This window comes from Corvus moneduloides, chromosome 4, assembly GCF_009650955.1.
Source record: "Corvus moneduloides isolate bCorMon1 chromosome 4, bCorMon1.pri, whole genome shotgun sequence".
NCBI classification, from domain to species: domain Eukaryota; kingdom Metazoa; phylum Chordata; class Aves; order Passeriformes; family Corvidae; genus Corvus; species Corvus moneduloides.
In genome coordinates, this window is record NC_045479.1 from 14,277,085 (window position 1) to 14,294,185 (window position 17,101).

Sequence of the window (17,101 nt, forward strand, 5' to 3'; positions counted from 1 at the left end):
ATGCCATGCTAAATGAACTCAGTATTGCTCCTTAACTTGGCTTTTCTACTGAGGTTTAACAGTCTGGTGGCACAGTGTGTCCTTTCCCAAAAATACCTGCTCAAACTACACCTTCCATTTGTTCAAAGCCCTCCTGAGCTGTGTCACCTCACCTCTGTTACTTGGGAACCAAAATGCTGCATGCTGCATCTAGACTCTGCTAAAAGAACACCGAAGTTAAGCATTAAAATGGTAGGAAGTGGCAGATTTATGGTTAATTCAGCTGCTTTTATACCTGTGTTGAGGTGACCTCTCTAATTCCTGGATTGTGTAAGGGTTCTTTAAAGCCTTTTCACCAGGTATAATTATTCTATGGTTTGTCTGTGTGTTTACTTGCTGTGAAGTGAAGCAGTGTGTGGGTGAAGTGCAGGACAAGATCTCTGCAGAGAGACTTGCACAGGCCCAGGTGTTTGCAGAGTGAACATTCCCTGCCACACCATGCTCTACCCTCAACAAACATTTCTTTGTCTGGCTTTGGTCATCACAGTGTGTGGGGTCCACTGGATCAGCAGTCAGCAAAACATCAGTATTATGATAGTGCTGCAGGCTTTGAAAGCATTTCCAGCAAAACAGCCTCACTTAGTCCTTTATTCTTTATTTCTACTGGCAATTTTAAGAAATATCTACCTCTGTCTCAAGGAACTGAACTGAATGTTAAAGATTCCCACATCAAATGCTCCAAACATAGAAAATGGCGGAATAAGGGCTGCCTGTGCATCCTGGCCTTTCCAGGCTACATATCTCTTCCAGTCAGTCAACCATATCCAGAGGTCTGCTTGCAGTTAGTAATCCATGACTAGAGTACTGTTTAATAATTCTTTTTTTCCTCCTTCTTTAACACTTGTTTATCCCCTTCCCCCTACTGTAGAAAGTGGAAAAAAATTTTTCCCAGGGCTCAGAGCAAAATTAATCCAATAATTGTGGTAACTTATGAGTTGAGGGTTGATAGCAGAAGACGTAATTATTCTTTTCCAGCCTTAGCTAGCTCACTGTGATCAAATATGATTATATGTTATTGTTCAATGAATCATACGCTGAGCACAATGCACTGACCTGATGGCTGATGGCACTGTGCTCCTCGGTGGCATTACATTATGAATTAGATCAGTTCCTTATCTTGCTTATCCGAGACCCTAACCCCACAAATACTTGTGAATATTTTAAAATTCACTGGCAGAATAAATCCATGTCTGAAGTTTTGTGATGCAGCCTGAGATGAGAGGATTTTGGTAGTTTTCAGTCCCTACAAGTACCTGTCTTTGCTGGTTTCATCCTAGCTTATATTTGTCATCTTTGTACTTTGATTTTAGCCCAACCTTTTTCCAGCCTAAACTGCCTTTAGACAAAGCCTGAGAATGATGTGACCTTTGCTTATCAGCACAGTGTAAATTAATTCATGGGCTTATTTTGTACAGTAGGTTCTGGCCTAGGTACTTTTATTGGAGCATCCTTAACGTCAATAGCTAAATAAGTGCAGGCTGGATGAATCCTCTGTGTCCTTGCACAACCCCTGTACAATCCAGGCTACACAGAACCACTATTACACACTCAAAATCACCTTCTTGGTGTCAGACCTGCTGACTGATTTATACCCAGTGCATGTTTATTGGTGTGTGCATATTTATACTTCTGTATGTTTTCATTTCATGTGGTTGTCCCCCTTTAATCAATATTTAATTCACAGCATCAGAACAAACCTAGAAAATGCAATGCCACAGGGAAATACTTAACCAGGCAATTTCACCAGGGATCTAGTTATCTTTTGATGTGAATACAGTAAAAAACACAATAGTAAGAGCAGCTTTAATTTGCCTTTGTAAGATCTGCCTTAATAAGGCTGATGGGAGGAAATTAACCAAAAGCTGGCTGAGACACAGGACTTAAAAACCTGAGGAAAAGCATCCTTCAGCCTCAGAAAAAGTGGCATACACACAAATCTGCCTGAATCTTCCCCATTGCCCAGAGTCCTGTAAGGCAGACTGCCTAGTAGAGATGGTCTGGTTTTTAAGGCAGAAGTGGACGAGCAAGAAGAGAGTGCTGTGGGGATCCCCAGCTATGGGAGTCATCCCAAGAAAAGGGGATGTGGCCCTGGGTGGGAAGAGATTGTCTGAATTGCCCACTGTGCAAGTGAGATCCACAGAAAAAGGGAAAGGGAGAGAACAATCTGGGAAGCAGGGAAAATGTGGGTGGTGCAGCAAGGACAACCTGAGGACCAGGGAGACCAAGATAGAGACTTGAAGATAACCCACTTCTGGGCTCAGCCAGGTTGCTGTTTCTGCTCTCAGCATCAGAGCTGATGCCAGGCTGTTCTCTGAAATACATTGTAGTGTTGTTGTGTCTTGCAGAACTCAGTGACTGGCTGCACTGCCAAACTCTTCCTGGAGTAGAACAGATAAATCCATGCTGCCTCCACTCAACTTTTCCTTGTGAAAAAGCAAGTAGGTGTGTTTAGACAACCAGCTCTGTGGTTGGGCTGATTTGCCTGCTTTCCCTTTACCCCATGGAGAGGTTTTGTGTGTGTTTGTGTTTAAAAATACCACATCTTTTGTTTGCTGTCAGCCGGAGTCCGTGTGGTGCTTCTGAAGTGCTGTTCTAGATACTATTTCATTTGCTGATGAATCGCTTAAGTTTTGATACATGTTAGTGTGCAAGTCACTCAGAGAGAAGGAAGGGTCAAGCTGTTGGTTTGAAGGTGTTGATGTAGTGTCAAATGTCCTCTTAATCCCAGTATAACCCAAAGATTTGTTTGGGGGTTGCTGCAGTGTTCAGTTTCTCAGGGCAGCCCAAAAGTGATGGAAGTGTAAGTCCTGTTTTCACCCTCAGCAGCACCTTACCTTTTCTGCTCTAAGCCATGTACTGGATGCACTTCTAGATGCTGCTAGAGCAGTGATGCCTTAACTCTGCTTCTGGTTTTAACAATTACAAATCCCCACCCTTTTCCTTCCAGATTTCATGCAAAGCAAATCCCCAGCATGGTAACACTGATGCTGTTGCTGCAGAGGCAGATGGACACAGGGTGATCTGGTCTCCAGCCTTGCTGCTGCACTGACCACAACCTTCCTGCCACAGGGTGGGGTGTGAGGAGTCTCCTTTCACCATGTGGGGCTTTTAGGCAGAGGTCAATGAGAAGCAGAGCTACTGTGAGATCCTCAGGATGAATCTGCACACAAGGGTTAACTGGGCTCTGAGGAGCCAGGCTGTGAGGTGTGTGTGTGACTTGGGCTCTTCCCCACCAGTCTGAGCCAGGGTGTTTTAGAAAATGCATTGTTCCAGCTCAAGTTTTGAAAGAGCTGGTTATGAATGCACTGTGGGTTTGGGGAGATGGTTCTGCTGCTGCTGTGGTAGAAGGTGACCTGTGCCCCTCAGGATGGCACCAGTTTATTTGGTAACTGAGTCCCTGAAGAAGGAAGTAAGGTCTTTTCTTGTTTCTACATGACCAGGTTGTGTCTGAGTAGGGCAAATCATGGAAGATAAGCTTGCACTTGCTCTTAGAAACCTACTTCAAAGAGTATAAACACTTGTAGAGCCAGGCCAAAATCTTGGATGTGTAAGCAGGAGTTTTAGTAGTGTATCCAGAGTGTATCTCAACATTCCAACCCTTTCCATAGGGACCCTGTATTGGGTTTTCCTGAGAGCTTCCTAAATGCTGTTACAGCAGCTAAGGGTGAGGGCCTGGAATCACTAGTTGTGTTTTCATTTGTGTACACATGGGTTGCTGCATGCACAGCACGTGTGCCTCCATGTGTGGGTATTAGAAATAAAATACTGCATTTTGTCAGTGTGTTTGTCTAAATCCTCCTGTTCCCTTTGTCTCACACCCTGGGAACAGAACGGGAGCTTGAGGCTCCAGGGCTGATTTTTACATACTCTGTAGATCTGGTGCTGAAAACTCATTCTACTCTGTGCTGCCAATGGGTCTTGGTTGTGATTTGGAAAGAATACTCACAAGAGTTTCTTGGTTTACTTTATCCTCTCTCCTGGCAAGGAGACAGAGTTTAGCCACTTGTGAGCCTGGAGAAGCTTCTGATGTTGGCATCTGCACTATAAAATTGGATTATCAAACTACCTTTTGCTGCAGCTTCTGAGCTGCCTCAAGATCACTTTAACTGATGATGTCTAGATAAAGATATATGTTGATTAAGATAGCACTTTTCCTATTATTAGCGCTTGACCTGTATAAAAATTTATGGATCCCATCTAGTGTATTCTGTGTTAGTTAATACAGGAACTAACATAGCTCTTATAGTGGAAAAATAGAGATTTTCTTCTGAGAGTTGTGCTCTTGTCTTGGTTTGAAAGAGAGGTGTCTGCTAAGGAAGGCAGGCGCCTCCCTTGGAATGGAAAATGTAATCCCCTTCCCTTCAAATTATTATAATTTTGAAATTAAGAGGCTTCCAGGCAAAAAAATGAGAAACGGGAATAACAGTTCTTTACTAATATATGTAACAAGACAATAATACAGAAACACTGCTTAACCTGCCGGAGTCAGGATACGACCTGACAGCCCGCTGGGCAGAGTGGTGGCTGCAGTCTGATTAAGGGGTGGCTGCAGTTCTCTTGGGATGACAGATGTTGTTCTGCTGAAGTGGTGGTCCTGTAGAAGGGTCTGGCCTTCCTCTGAAGGTCCAGTGGTGGTTATGTAGCTCTTGTCCTCTGGGAATCCAGCAGGAAAGGGCTGCCTGTGGTGTTCCAAACCTCAGACTATATCCAGGTAGGGATGCTTGGTTCCTCCCCCTGGGTGGAGCCTCCCACAATGGGATGATGTAATTTATGAGTCACACAGTGAGGCTGGATGGCCCATTAGCAGAAAGATAGCCCCCCAGAGGGAGTTATCAGGGATGTGTCCTGGAAGAGATAAAGAACTCTGCCCCACCTGGTCCTAACAGATGGTGATAGAATACATACTTCTGCTAACATCTTATGTTACAACCTAAGACATTATCTACCCCTTATTCTATTACTATCTCCATCATAATATCCTAATCAATACCCTCTTTACTCTTATATATATATATACATACGATGAAACCTTACACACAGGTCTCAGTTAAGATTAGGTCCCTTTGTTGTACACAATGGGTTTTCCCATCTTTCTGCAAGTGTAACCAGGTCCTTGAGCAAAAACAGTCCCATGGATTGGTTTGCCTTTGCCTGAGGTGGGACTAATACAAACAGGTTTTCCTAAAATACCTCTCATGTGCACCACAGGGACTTTATCTCCATCCACTGTCTGCAAGGGTTTGGACTGGGCAGGACCAGCTCAATTGATGGAGCCTCAGGTATTGGCCATCCAGGTGGTCTTTGCTAAATTTACTTCCCAGTTTTTGAAAGTCCCCCCACCAAGTGCCTTCAGGGTGGTCTTTAGGAGTCCATTGCAGCGTTCAACTTTCCCAGCAGCTGATGCATGATAGGGGATATGATAGATCCATTTGATACCGTGTTCTCTGGCCCAGGTGTTTATAAGGTTATTCTTGAAGTGAGTCCCGTTGTCTGACTCGATCCTGTCAGGGGTGCCATGTCTCCACAGGACTTGCTTTTCCAGGCCCAGGATGGTGTTCCGGGCTGTAGCATGAGGCACAGGGTAGGTCTCCAGCCATCCAGTGGTTGTTTCCACCATGGTCAACACGTAGTGCTTGCCTTGGTGGGTTTGGGGAAGGGTGATGTAGTCAGCTTGCCAGGCTTCCCCATACCTGTGCTTTGACCATCGCCCACCATACCACAGAGGCTTCGCCCGCTTGGCCTGTTTGATTGCAGCACAGGTCTCACAACTGTGGATGACCTGTGAGATGCTGTCCATAGTAAGGTCCACCCCTTGGTCATAAGCCCATTGGTACATTGCATCTTGTTGCTGATGACCAGAGGCATCATGAGCTCAAAAAATGTTCCATTTATTTCTGGCAAATTGTACACACCTTTCTTACATTGGCTCTATCCTAGACCAGTAATGGGGAAAAAATTTCCCCCTACCTTAAAGATACTGAAATTATGGGATAAAACACAAAGAAAATGAGGGAAGTCTCCCTTGCAGATAAAACACACAGGAAAGTTTCAGCAACCCAGACTCCATGCAGCCACCAGCTCTGCCCAGCACAAGCCATAAAGATGCACCTCTCACGCTGCTTGCTGCGGCACATTTCCTTCCATTATGACCCTAAAAGCAACTGAATCCCTCCCAGCATCTCAAACACAGCTTGGGTGACAAGTAGGGCCTGGTTGACGACTAGATTAATCCTGAACCAGGCCACCTATACATAATGGCTGCACTTTATTGACAAAAAAAGTACCAAACAGAGCACTTCTCTGCACACACACGGCCACAGAGCAGCTGAGCATCCAGATCTAGGACACAGGAGAAAGGAAGCTAATGAGAGGCAGAGCTTGATCTGCAGCAGAGGTAGAGCATGGAATCGCTTTTCAACTCTTCCAGCCAGCTTCTACTGGTAGATTTACATGCAAGTCCTCAATCAAGTCTTTGAAGAATTATCCAGAGTACCCTGGGCAAAAACAAACTGTTTAGAGAAAGAAGAGAGTCTGGAGCTGCTCAGTGGTTCTTTTTGGTTGAGCCGAAACCAGAGAAACCCATCACAGCTGCAATTTTATCATCCTCTTCAAAGATCAAATCTTCCTCTGCATGCTGCTTCTTCTCTCTCTGCTTCTCCTTCTTGTAGGCTTTGGCCTTCTCTTCCTCCTCACAGAGTTCCTTCATCCTCTCCTCAAGGTCATAGTCCTTCTGCTTCTCCGCCATCTTCTTGTTCTCCTCAAAGCATTTCTTCACCTGGTCCAGTGTGGAATGCTCCACCCGCATGGACATGCCCAGATTCCTCTGATGTTTTTTGCCATTAATGTGATCCAAGAAGTTAATGGAATCTTTCACCACACAGTCACATACATTACAGTAATATCCTCCCATCCCTGACTGAGGGGTAGTTTTGGTGATGACAGTGGTTTTCCCCAGCTTGGATTCCAGGTCCACTTTGTAGTCTCGGTGCCGCAGAAGATCCCTTTTGACAGGTTGAGCTGGTTTGCCATCTTTCTTTTCTCTCTCCTCTGTGAGCCGCTTCTCTGCCAGTTTCTCGTATTCATCCTTGTCCCACTTCCGGCGGAAGTCCAGGTTCTTGGTCCCACTGCCTGATGCCATGGCAAGCTGAGGACACAGCACCAGGAACTGTTATTCCTTTTTCACCCTTCTCTCTCGATGCCCTCGAGCCACACGCTGGGCACCACGATCTGTCTTGGTTTGAAAGACAGGAAAGGAAGGCTAAGGAAGGCTGGAGCCTCCCTTGGAATGGAAAATGTAACCCCCTTCCCTCCAAATTATTATAATTTTGAAATTAAGGGGCTTCCAGGGAAAGTGATGAGAAATAGGAATAACAGTTGTCTACTAGTATATATAACAAGGCAATAATACAGAAACATTGCTTAAGCTGACAGAGTTACCATACGACCTGACACCCCACTGGGCAGGGTGGTGGCTGCAGTCCTCTTGGGGTGACAGATGTGATTCTGAAGTGGTGGTCCTGTAGAAGGGTCTGGTCTTCCTCTGAAGGTCCAGTGGTGGTTATGCAGCTCTTGTCCTCTGGGAATCCAGCAAGTAAGGGCTGCCTGTGGTGTTCCAAACCTCAGATTATATCCAGGTAGGGATGCTTGGTTCCTCCCCCTGGGTGGAGCCTCCCACAATGGGATGATGTAATTTATGAGTCACACAGTGAGGCTGGATGGCCCATTAGCAGAAAGATAGCCCCCCAGAGGGAGTTATCAGGGATGTGTCCTGGAAGAGATAAAGAGCCCTGCCCCACCTGGTCCTAACGGATGGTGATAGAATACGTGCTTCTGGTTACATCTCACATTGTCACCTAAGACAGCTCTACTGCCTTCTCTAGTAGGCAGCAGGGTATGCTACTGTTCCATATGACCTGTGTAAAGGAGAACCTTATACTGATTGATACATATAGATATTGATTATATTGTCATCTATCAACACAGCAGACACTTCCAAACACACCTTCTTCCAAAGCAGATTGCAGCATTAGGAGCTCATGCAGGAATCTGGGATGAAGCTGCGCCTGAACTTCTGTAGGATGCTGCTGGGAGTGGTTCCTTATTTTCACAAGCACTTAAAAACTGGGAAAAGTCCTTTCCATTTATCACTGTTGTTTATATTGCAATATTGAAATACAGTTAACTACAGTAAGCATAATAATTTATCCTGTGCTAGCACCTCAGCCAGACCAGTTATTGATCAATACATGTTCACACCAAAGGCTGTACAAGAAGCACACAAGGAGGGAAGTCTGCACAACTTTGCTTTTTTAAATGCCTGTCTTAAATTTGCATTCAGACATCACACTGGACACCAAACTGAATTGGCACAGCATTAATTTATTTTTATCCTATACATAATGTAGTTATTTTTTAACACCAGCTTTCTCTAATTTGTGAGCCTGGAGGTGTAATTTTAATGTCTGGTCACGAGAGAGACAAATACCACCTGAACTCTTGAGTCTGTAAATGCCAATATGTGTTTGGGTTTATCAGACTTCTTGTGAGTACAAATTACCTTCCCAATTAATTATTTTACTTTTGGGGACTGTTTCTTCAGCCTCACTGTCCCAGTTATCTTCTTGAACACATAATTGTGTTTAAGTGGCTTTTATTTCACACTAGCTTTTGTCAGGCACTTTTCTGTCAGGACGAAGGGGCAATCTGCTGATGCAGATAAGCAAAACTAGCTCAGCCTTTGCCATGTTATGTAAATAGCAGATTTGTGGAGCTGCCCCAAGGAAGATCATTTGCATTTAATTGGGCAGTCTCTAACGTCTGTATTCCAGAAAGATTTGACCTCAAACGCCCTGAAGTTGGTGGAGGAACTTCCCTGTGTTTTGAAAAGTCTGATCCAGACTCCAGTGGTGCTGAACTTAGGCTTCTGGGAGCAAACACTGCTGACAGCTTTATGCTTTCATCCTTCTCTGATCCTTCAAAATTTTGTTCAGCAATCAAATTTGGCCAGTGTGAGAGATGATATAAAACAAATTTAGGAGCAGGATTTATACAGTTTCCAAATGTGCTGGCAAAATGAATTCTCAATTTTCTTACGTGTTTTTGTCTTGGGGTCACCACCACTTTTCCCACCTCCCAAACATTTTGACCTTCTCCAGTTAAGGAACAAAACTCAGCCAGTGGCATCTTAAGCAATCCCAACAAACAATGGAACCATCCTAGTTCTGAAAATCAAACCCTCACATCACCTGTTTCACAAGAATCCACCTCCCAAGGTGTGTCTGAATTGGTTAAAATGGATAAATAACTTCAAATAGAGACATTAAAATTTCCTGTTGTGACCATTGTGTAGCTAAAAAAAAAATTGTATTTATTGACAAATGTATTTGTTCTTATTGTGCAGGCAACATTTACAGCCTCTGATAATTTGTTTGCTCTGTTTATTTTACTGTGCTTAGAAGACAACAGCAATTTGCATTCATTTGCATCTCATTTTAAAGGACAGTGATAATAAGAAAAGTTGTGGGGGGAATGTGTGCTTGTATGAGTTTTTTATATAAAAGAATATATATGTACATAAACAAAATTCTTCATTTTCCTATAACGTTTGAGAGGAGATAATTTCTGCTGCTGGTGGTTTTTTACTGTAGCTCTCCCTTGTACTCTTCTTTCTATTTTGCATGCTTAAAGTTTCAAAATCCTGCACAGATCCTATTTATGTAGGACAAAAATTATTCTAAAGGGCAACAGACTACTAAAAAACCACTCAATGAAGCTAATTGAGGCTAACATTTTAACACACGCTGCTTGTTGCACATAGCTCTTTATCAGAGCCATTGATCAGGCAAGCTCAGCAAGCTCTTGGAAAAAAAAAATCCCCAATTTTTGTTTTTCCAACTAGACCAACATTTTCAGTTACCAGGGAATAAGAAAAAAAGGTACTTTTTTTAGACCAAGAACGAAAAATAGAAGTGCATAATTAACAAAAAGTGGACTAGCATGGGTTGATGGATGTCCTAAATGAGTGGATTTAACAAGTGATTTTATTTTATTACACTTTTTCCGTGGTGTGTGCTTGGTTAATAATATGGCACACATAAGCTGCAGACAAATAGGTTTGTACGGACCAGTTGGTCTGATTCCGAACTGTTGGCTTGCTCATGGAATATTCATGTTTAATTTACGGACACTTGCATCAACAAACGTGTGAATAAAAGGGATGGGTAGGAACACACAGCAGTTACCACTCTTGCTGATGCTTGCCAAGATAGACTTTCCCTGTTGTGGGAGGCAGGGAAGTGGCTGAGATACCCAGGATGCCACTCCTTGACAGCAGGGGAAAGAGGAAAGCTAGCTTTTGAAACAGTAAACTCTGCTAAGCAGCAATTTCAGCAATAAAATATGTGTTTCTCAGGCTCCCAGGCGACATATTTGACTATTAGGTTTTGGTTTGGAGGTGTGGGTTCGTGTGCTGGCATTGGTTAAAACATTCAGCACAGGTGAGATGATAAAAAATGCATCCAGATATCCCCCCTGTACGTGGCTGTGACTGAACGTAAGAGCTGGGGTGGTTAATATGGGCTGCTCGGGGGGTGCACACGGGAGTAGGATAAGGCTGGCAGTCCAAGTATCGCAGATAAAATCATCAGAGGGACAACGCCTGGGTAGTGTGTGGGATCAGGTTTAGCACCTGGCAGCGTCCCCTTAGGTGCCCCTTTAACTCTTCTTTGATCGCACACAAAAAGAACATTAAACCCGCCCGTTCTTCTTTCCTTTCACATAATCGCTCAGATAGGAAGTGTGAATTGCTGTTTGTGAATGACCCCTCTCGGGAAGGGCCCCTTGCCGGTGTCAGGCAGTTTCCCTGACCTGCCATGAGTTGTTAGTCAGCTGTGACTAAATTTTTTGAGCCTACTCATGCCGATATCCTGCAAAGAACTTCTGGAAATCACAATGACTCAGGCTCAGTTGAGTAGGTCCCAGTGAGGCCATGAAAGTGGGATGAATTTATCCACAATATTTTTAGTGCTGTGAGTTTCTTTAAGCCTAAGGAAATACTTGTACCCTGTAACAGATCCCATGTCTTCCCAGAAAAGTTTCTTCAGGCTTTCATACAGCTGTTCCTAGGGATGTAGGAATGTCATATCTGTACCACTAGGTCATTTCTTATGCCTCACTTCCGGACATTGTGGTAGGGGTTTAGGTAGAATCCCTGTTGTTTTTAAAAGATGTGTTTGAGCTGGGCCTATAAGGTGCTGGAACAGATTTTATTGGATCAGCAATTTGAAGTATTGAACGAACTATGGTGGAAAACAACCAATACAAGCAGTGAAAAACATCATAATGCTTGCAGGGGTTCATACAAAGTCACAAGGAGTTCAGTGTAGGTTACATTGGCCAGAGTATTTTGCCTTGGACCCATTGTTTTCATACTTTTGTTGGAGTTTTTGCCTCATAGTCCCATCGAGGAGAGGGACAGCCTTGTTCCTAAATGCATGAAGCATTAGATCTATCCCTGCAGGAGCACCCTGCGTGTTCCTACTTGTTCAGAGGAGAAGCAAAAGGTCTGTGGTAACTGTCAGCTTCTGTGCTACACCCACCAGGTAGCTGCCTTCTGTCTGGGAGGTTTATTTTTGTTCACACATATGTATCCCATAGGGGAAGCATGCTTGCCTTCCCATCCTCCGTGAGAACCAGCAGAGCACTGAGTCCTCCACAGCTAAACTGCTCATTCTCTGGGCCACTGGTTGCCCATCCTTCCGTGTTTCTACCTACTCACTTAGTGGATTTTGGCTGATAGGAAAAAATCCTTTGGTTTATATACTTGTATTTTTGGGATATCGCAGAGCCTGGCTCATTAGCCAAGATATTGAGCTGAACAACACTTAAGTCTGTTCTGTGCCCTAAGGACCTCCTCATTTTAGCAGTATGGATTGATAGATATAAATACAGTGGAAAATAACTCAGTTTGGTGATATGAAAGGAGAGCAACACTGCAAAAAATCTTCTAACTCCCCACATTCAGCTTGAATAAATCCCACAGCTCTCAGGACCACTGATGTTATCTCTGAACATAGTCCTGCTGCAGCCAGCAAATTGAGGTGTGTGCCTTCAGCAGAGACATTTCAGAAAAATTCTCGTGGTAGAAAAAAATTCTAATCCTGGCCCCTGTTTGCTCTGTTCCCAGGTCCAAGCCTCCATCAGAGCTGTCCCACACAAAACCGTTCCCCCACAGCCCCTGCCTTTGGAAAGCAGGGGATAAATGAGAGATAATTGCCCAGAGCTAACACTGATAACGGGAGGTTGAGCTGATTAAACAGAACTCCGTGGCATTTACTGTTAGCACCTGAAAAGTAGCAAACCCAGGTGTGCATTGAGCAAAGTGTCAAATCCCCCTTTTGTCAGATGTTTGAACACGTCAACCATTTCTTGGTTACATTATGGACACACCAGTCTTTGTCCCTGATTAGTGTATTAATTAGGAGATGAAGATGTTGGAAAGTGGAAAAGTAAAAAGGGCTGATGTCTCTGCTTGGCATAATAAAACCAATCTACTTGACAAGAGGCTAGGTTACTTTTATTAGTGTATTTAATAAAGAAAGAGAAGAATACCAGGGGGAAATTACATAAAGAAGGAAAGGGTTGGCTAATATCTGCAAGACTGTTTTGTGTTTCCACCTTCTGAAAACGAATGATTCATGTTATTTCTGGATAACCTACTGATTTACTGCCAGTCAGGAACCCTTGTACCTAACTAATAGAGTAACACAGCAGGTTTATTCACACAGATGAGGTCGGGAGGTGGCAGCACAAATGGGGCTACACAAGGAATCTACTTGCACTAGAGAACAGCATAATAATGATAATCCAGTGTCTCTTTGCAAAGCCTCATCTGATCCTCTCTGCCTCTCAGACCTCACTGCCCAAAGCGTAGCTGTACACTACAAAAGAGAGAAAAACCTCATGTCTGTTCTTGTGATTTTACCAAGAGCAGAGGTTTCATGTGGTTTTGGTTCAGAGAAAGCACCTGGAAGAGTACCAACAACAGAAATTGCTGTTGGAGGATATTTTATAAAAGATACTTAAATCCTGTTTTGTTCTTAGGTTCCTCAAGTGTGTACCGTGGGAATAGTGTACTATCTTTGGACAAAAAGGGATTTCTTTTCCCAAAAAAACTCCTCCCAAACACTTCTTAGAACTTCCTAACATCGTTACTAGCTTTTGAGGAAACACAAAACTCCCAGTCAAGCATTCCTTGCACAGATGACTCAGGTCCCCTAAGAAGAGTCGGTTTCACTTTTGTTCTGTGCTTGGCGCTCATAAAACAGAGAATTTGATGCGATTCCTTCTGTGGAGCTCTGCTAGTTGTTGTTTCATTCCTGACCTGATCTCTGCTCATTTTGGTGTTGGGATTCCCTCTCCCACAGCCAGAACAATTGTTACCTATGCAGATGCTATAGGTGCTGTGCTGGGAGAGAAGAGGAGGCACTCAGAAGGGACTTCAGGAATGTTACGAAAATTAGAAAACCCCAACCCGTTCTGCTGCCTCCCCAGTTTAAGAATTGAGCATCTGAATTTCAAAGAATGCAGTGCAATTTGTGTTTGTGAAGTCCGGGGCTGTAAGAAATGAAACTTTCAAGTTATATATCCAAGATTAGAGCTTAAATGTCATTTATAAAACACTCAAAATGTTGAGCAGTTCCTGTGTGCCAAACCAGATTGTGACACTGTCCTGTAATTCTTGCTGAAGAGAGGGGAAGCTACAGCTAAAATATGAGCACAGCCTGAACTTCAGTGCTTCTGGATATTGCTGTGCTTAGTCATGCAATCTAATGTTCTGAGGAAACCTTTGTGGTTTTATTATTATTATATAAATTCATTCCATGTACAAAGATATTGTGAGTATTAATCTTCTATTTAAAAAAAAAATAAGAATCTAAAGGTAATTCTCAAACAATGAATATATACGAATATTTTGATTTTAGCAACCTGTGGATTAGACAGTTGGAAAAGCCCCAATCCCTGAGTTTGGATTAGGGGGTTTTTAGAAGACTAAGTTGATTTCTGCTTCCATGTAATGTAAAACTGCTACAGGAGGGAGAAGCCAATAATTTCTTCTTTTCTTTGGCTGCACCTGAAAAATGCTGCAGATGAATATATCTGCAGCTATGAATTTCAGATAAAACTGCTCAGATATAATCAGCTTAAGGAGAACTATTTTCTGAAGTAAAATGTATATAATTGATGCAGTTTTAACAAGATAAAAATATAATCAATAATCCTTCGTTTATAACTTTAAACTTTCCTTAGAAAGTATTGAAAGTATGTAATTTAGGATTTAGTTAAGGTCATTAATATGTTTGGGGTGCTTTTTTTGTTGTGTATTGTGTGTTGGTTTTTTTCTCTCTTTTGGTTTTTTTTGCCCACAAACAAAAGCACAGCCCTCAAGCCTGAGCTGTTGTAGTTCCTCTCTCATATTTGAGAGCTTCAGCTCGGTGTAATTTTATATGACAACCCTTTGCCTTCCTCTTTCTCTCACATTTTGATCCTTCTCAGAAGATGGAATAGCTATAAGATTGGTTTTGCTTTGATGTGAGACATCCTACACCTTCCTGGCATCCTGGAGGTCAGCTTCGAGGCAGGTGATGGAGCTGACAATTTCTTTTTGTTGTGGTGACAACGATCTTTATTTCATTTGCTTGTGTTTAAACACAAAGGTAAAGGCACTTAGCCCAGGCAATATTCCCTGACACTTTGGGAATTGTGCACAGGGAGTTTTCCTGGGACACAGCTGCAAGGACATCTTCCCATCCGTGCACACTGAGGAGATGCTGGCAGCTGCTTTCTATTCTTCACAGGTGCTCTACTTTGAACACATCAGGTTTCTGGGTGTTGGGACAACTCTCAGGCCTGCACACGTACAGGGTTTGCTGGATTTGGTGTAAAATATCCATAACAGGGAAACCAGGGCTGCCAGAGCAGAGCTATACTCATTTTATTCTTTCCTGCCTCCTTACTTCTGTGTTTCTGAGGTATTTTTAAGCATTGCAAGCCTTTCCAGCTGTTTTCAGGTCCTCACAAAACAGCACAGCTGAAGTCAGGGTGTGCTGTACCCTTCAGTGCTTCCCTCCTTCGTGGGAGCCAAGTGAAGTCACAGCAGGCAGTACAGAGCTCATCAGTGAGGCAGGCAGGCAGGGCTGTGGGAAAACTGTCCCAGGAATATTTTTGTTTGGTGAAAGGATTATAGCCGAACTCGAAATATTTTGTGAAATTATGCCAGTGGTGCAGAAAATCAGTTATAGAAGGGAAAATGCTATGCTCATCCCATCTTGATGTATTCTACTGACACATTTTCAGGATGAAATATTCCTCTTTCAAGAAAAGGTCTTTGAAAGTACCTCTTTCTATGGTCTGCAAACTTCAGTCCACAAAGGGTTGAGAGAAGTCCCTCAGGGGATCAGGTCTCCCCCTTTCCAATTGAAACAATTTCGTATGTAATATCACAAAAACTCCTTTCTGGGGGGAATTCCCAGCCTTTTCCCACCTCGGATCTCAAACCTGGAGGTGAGAACACTTCTAGGGTGTGAACTCCAGGTACTACAAGACAAATTGATGTGACAGTGGTAGAGTCTCATCTGCAGGAACACTTGCTAAATCAACAAATTCCAGCACTAATAAAACCTAGTATTTTTAAGCTTTGGTATCTTTTTGCAACAGGGTTTTGTACACAAGGTAAAACCTTCGTGATTGCTCTTTTTGGTTTGACCAGTCTGTCTTGCATCTGTGTTCACCAGGAACAAGACAGTGCAGCTGCATTTTTTTGCATGGGTGAGAATACCAATAAAATCTCTGTCCTTTACCTGGCTGTTATTTTGAGGAAAATTATAAGCTCTTAGTTCATTTATGGGACTAATCCCCTTCCAGAATGCAGTAATTCTGAGCAAAAGCCTTAGAAGTTACTGGCAGCTAAATCATACCAGTAGGACTAAAACCAGGATCAGTTTTAGTCCTACACTAGGTAAAAATTGTAGCTTTTTTTTTTTTTTTTTTTTAATTCCATCCATTATTTAGATTAGGTTTTGCATAAATGAAAGCCGTGATAAAGAGCTTTTATTTGTATTTCACATCAAGGCTGGAGGTGTAAAACACATCCACTGAAGAAGGAAAGGGAACACAAAAGAAAAAGTATCTTGAATGCTTTTATTATTAGTCAGTCTCCAGGCAACTCCTGGCTGAGGGCAAAGCTAAATTAAATTATTGTAGTAGCAGACTGATACATATATAAATATATTTACACACACCCCCCCTTAGGAGCTATTTTTAACACGTGTGCATCTACCATACCTCACATCTGACAGCTTTATTTGAATCTAGGCTATTCATTGGGAATAAGCGGCTAATTAATTTATCACATGAATATCAAATATGCAATTAGTCCCAGAGCACTCAGTATTCCAGCCATTACCACCAAAGTAGTCTCCACACTGCCAACAATGACTCCAAGGAATGAGTCCCATTCAGTGCCTGACCTGCTGTAGAAAGACATAAATGGGCTTGCCATATGCTGCTTGATATTGTACTTATAATTCTTCCTTTCTTCTTGTGTTCATGCGTGTGTGCAGTCAGCTAATGGGTTCTCTTCAATCACAGCAGTATGAAGGAAGCAAAGGAGTGTTTAGGAGATTAGAGAATGTTGTAGTCACAAAGCCCTGAGAGGAATATTTCTGTCTGAAGGCAATTCTGAAGAAACACACGTGGATGTATTTCTCTTGGTGAGGCAAGAGGTAACAGCTGAAACTGTAGACGGCAAGATCAAAGTTAGATGTTGGGTGGAAAGCTTTGAAAGGGTGATGGAGGTTGTGCATGGCAGAACAGATGACAAAGATGACAAGGGGAGATGGCATTGTTAGTGTCACTTGCTGGGGAGTGATGTGACCAGCACCTGGAGAACAGCTCGGGCAGAGCTGACGGTGTCCTGGAGGGGAACACTGGGAGATTCAAACTCTCAGGCTCCTCTCGAGCACTGTGGCTGTGTGGCTGTTTCTTCAAAAGCCTCATCACACTT

At 43.0% G+C, this 17,101-nt stretch overlaps 1 pseudogene across 1 annotated transcript; it reads right to left on the reverse strand.

Moving 5' to 3' along the window:
* Positions 1 to 6,545: 6,545 nt before the first annotated feature.
* On the reverse strand, positions 6,546 to 7,202 carry LOC116442929 (annotated as a pseudogene). The gene has a single exon (XR_004239696.1). The product of XR_004239696.1 is annotated as a zinc finger matrin-type protein 2 pseudogene (transcript).
* Between the last annotated feature and the right edge of the window lie 9,899 nt (positions 7,203 to 17,101).